The sequence below is a fragment of the Mustela putorius genome, unplaced genomic scaffold (assembly GCF_011764305.1).
Source record: "Mustela putorius furo isolate JIRA1106 unplaced genomic scaffold, ASM1176430v1.1 tig00000744_pilon_pilon_pilon, whole genome shotgun sequence".
Taxonomy (NCBI): domain Eukaryota; kingdom Metazoa; phylum Chordata; class Mammalia; order Carnivora; family Mustelidae; genus Mustela; species Mustela putorius.
Window position 1 is genome coordinate 63,846 of NW_025421465.1, and position 4,152 is coordinate 67,997.

The 4,152-nt window shown below is 39.6% G+C and overlaps 1 pseudogene; it reads left to right on the forward strand.

Moving 5' to 3' along the window:
* The first annotated feature begins 223 nt into the window (after positions 1-223).
* On the forward strand, positions 224-1,208 carry LOC123393154 (annotated as a pseudogene).
* The last annotated feature ends 2,944 nt before the right edge of the window (positions 1,209-4,152 follow it).

The window sequence follows — 4,152 nt, forward strand, 5'->3', positions numbered from 1 at the left end:
CCCTTCAATCTGTTTTCTATAGATCTCTATGTCAAAGATCCTTAAAGAACAAGTGAAAATACACCTTTGGCTTTGTTCATATTCAGGAAGAAAAACATTAGAGTAAATGCCCTATTAGAACTGCTCATTCTCACTGTAAGAACCAGATGGAAAGCTGCATGTCCTAGAGGACATAAGAATCATTAACTGACAGTATCTTTTATCTGTAGGTGCATACAAGTCCATGGGAATGTCCAACCTGACAAGACTCTCTGAATTCATCCTCATAGGACTGTCCTCTCGTCCTGAGGATCAGAAGCCACTCTTTGCCCCTCTTTTCTTATCATGTACCTGGTCACCTTGGGGGGGAATCTGCTCATCATCTTGGCTATCCACTCTGATCCTAAAACTCCAAAAAAACCCCATGTATTTCTTCCTGAGCATCTTGTCCTTTGCTGATATCTGCTACACAACAGTCGTAATCCCAAAATGTTAGTGAACTTCTTATCAGAGAGACAAGGACCATCTCCTATGCCAAATGTCTGGCACAGATGTATTTCTTCCTGGTTTTTGGAAACATAGACAGTTATCTCCTGGCAGCTATGGCCATTGACCGCTATGTAGCCATTTGTAACCCTTTCCACTATGTCATTGTGATGAACCACAGACGCTGTCTGTTGCTAGTGGCCTTCTCCGTAGCTTTCTCCTGCCTCCACTCCCTCCTACACGTCCTCCTGGTGAATCGGCTCACCTTCTGTGCATCAAATGTTATCCAACATTTCTTCTGTGATGTCAACCCTGTTCTAAAACTGGCCTGTTCTTCCACCTCTGTCAACGAAATTGTGGCCATGACGGAAGGGATGGCTTCTGTGATGGCCCCATGTATCTGCATTGTCATCTCTTATCTGAGAATCCTCATTGCTGTCTTCAATATTCCCTCAGTGGCTGGAAAATGCAAAGCTTTTTCTACCTGCAGCTCCCATCTCACCGTGGTGACTCTGTTTTATGGGAGTATTGGCTATGTCTATTTCCACCCTTTGTCCAGGTATACTGTCAAAGACCGAGTAGCAACAATCATCTACACTGTACTGACATCGATGTTGAATCCATTTATCTACAGTTTGAGAAACAAAGATATGAAACGGGGCTTAGAGAAACTGATAAGCAGGATTAAGGCTCAAATGGATATGCTTCCTACTACACGAGCCAACAAAATCCATGGATCCTGATTGCAAAGTGCGGGTGTGGGTATATGTTATTATGTACACACACCTGCAAACTCATAGGGGCACACACATGAACACACAAACCAGCATGTTAGAACTTGTTTTTGGAAAAATATACTCTTTGCTCAACTGTAGCTGTACCCTGTACTTTTGTAACCTGTGGTCTCTGTCACACCATGGTTCACAGTACTTTGCATGTCTTGGTATGTATGCTACAATGTAGATCACCTAATATCTCTCTATTCCAGAAAATCACATTCCCTTTTTTCCTTCCATATTTATATGGAACTCCCCATATTTCCTTCATTTATAAATTCATCCAAATTTGGTCACTTGAATTACAAAGAATTTTTGTACATTTATGTAGAAATCTATATATGTGCAAAAATGTTTTGCATTTATAACCATATGAAACCACTCTGTTCCATCTGAAATAGAAGTTTTTTTGTAAGTGGTTGGGTGAATGTGTGTGTGTTACCTCCCTACTGAACTAGGAACTTCCCAACTGCAGAGCCTGTGTCTTCTGATCATGCCATGATACAACAATAGTCCCTTTTATTAATTCTCTCAACAGCTGGATATCCTGGGCTCTGGAGTCATTAGATTCACAAAACCTAACATCAATCACTTAACTATTGGTAAGCTAGGCTCTGTGCCTTTGTATGGATTCTGATCTCTACTCTTCCTGCCTTTCAGAAGCTCAGGTTGCATTCATCAGATAAAGCTTCCTGAAAACGCCCTTGCCCGTGTGCTCCTCTCTTTAAAGATGGCCTGTATTTTCTGTGTTTTCTATTTGTTACTTTTCTCTCAGAATGAAGGAAAATTTGTTCTATGTAATCAGAAATGCTTCCTATGTCCCACTGGAAGACAGAGTCAAAATTCAATGGATGTATTATATGTTGGCTAACTGAACATAATAAAAAAAAAAGAAAAAAGAAAAAATCAATAGATGTAAACTACTAGTAAGAAGCTTTCAGTTTGGACTCTGAAAAACCATCTGAGGGTTTTGAAGGGGCAGGGGATGGGAGGTTGGGGGAACCAAGTGGTGGGTATTAGAGGAGGGCACGGAGTTGCATGGAGCACTGGGTGTGGTGCAAAAAACAATGAATACTGTTATTGCTGACAAGAAATAAAAATAAATAAATAATTTTTTTTTTTAAAAAAGAAGCTTTCAGTTTACAAAGCTTCTTTAAAAAAAAAAGGTTCTCATTCACTTGGAAAAAGAATTACATAAGAAAGAAGTTCAATAAATTACTTTACACTTAAGAAATTGTTTTATACTTAAGAACAGCAACAAAGTAAGATCGGCTCTCTTTCTAGCCAGGTGTTTGCATTTTGGAGATGGAAATGTCTAAGTCCCTCACATGGTATTTCAGACAAAAAATAGAAGGATAATTTTAATGTTTTAATAGCTGGATAAGTTTTTTTTAATTTTATTTTTTTATTTTCAGCATAACAGCATTCATTACTTTTGCACCACACCCAGTGCTCCATGCAATCTGTGCCCTCTATAATACCCACCACTTGGTACCCCCCCCGACCTCCCACCCTCCGTCCCTTCAAAACCCTCAGATTGTTTTTCAGAGTCCATAGTCTCTCATGGATGACCTTTAATAATGGAATAACAGCCATTTATATCCCGTTTTGATTTTGCATCAGTCATCCCTAACCTGGGCAAGGCAGCCTTCTGGGTGAGGATATTTCCTCAATTTCATTCCTTTATTTCCATGTATGGCAAATTAGTTTAACTTCCATGCCAATTCTCATCAGTTGATAAGGACATCTTGTCTTGCTATAGTGAAAAAACTTGTGTCAAATTCTGGGCTGGCAACTACAGAAGGATAAACAAAGATTGATTATTACCTGTCTGCTATGGCTGTGGATACAAGACGTACTGGGTACATATATAACACGTGAAATTTTCACAGTCGTTGTAAGCCTGCAGGCCTTGGGCTGGATCTGAGAATGAGATTTTGTTTTGGTCTGTATCTTCATTTCTTTATAGTTCAATTTTTTTTTGGTTTTTTTGGGCCCTTCATCTGGTCTGTTAACTTGTATCCCCAATTCTGGGGACTTTCTCAACCCAAATGTGAGTATTTTCTCAGTGAATTTTATTATACTTGATGACATTGAGCCCATATTCACCGTTCCATTTCCCACCTCTCATGGGTATCATTGCTCCTTCCAAGTCCCATTTCTAAAACATCTCAGAGGAACTTACACAAACTTCCCCCTGATGTCTTCATAAGACACACACGACTTTTTGGGGTTGGTTTTGTTTGTTTGTTTTTTTTTGTGTTTTTTTGTTTTGTTCAGGATTAGGTCTGTACTTGTTGTACAGCGACCTATACTGACCCCATTGGCATCTGAAACTTTTTTTTTAATTAAACTATTTTTACAGAAAAACAGGTATTCATTAATTTTTTCACCACACCAGTGCTCCATGCAATCCGTGCCTCTATAATTACCACCACGGGTACCCCTACCTCCCACCCCAACTTCAAACCCCCTCAGATTGTTTTTCATGAGGGCCATTAGCTCTATCATCGGTCACTCCCCTTCCAAATTGCCCCCAACTCCCTTCGCCTTCTCGAACTCCTCCATGTATCTTCCAGTGTATTTGTTATGACAATTAATAATTAGAAGCCTAGTTAGAAACATTAAATAACGAGAAGAAGAAAAACTATAGAGAACAAAACAGATGGCGGGGGAGAGGTGGGGGGGTCATGGGTTCAATAGGTGATGGGGATTAAAGAGTGCACTTGTGATAAGCACTGGGTGTTGTATAGAAGTGCTGAATCATTATATTGTATACCTGAAATTAACATTACACAGTCTGTTAACTAACTGGAATTCCAATAAAAACTAAGATGGGATTGGGAGGGAGACAAACCATAAGTGACTTTAATCTCACAAAACAAACTGAGGGTTGCTGGGGAGGGGGTTT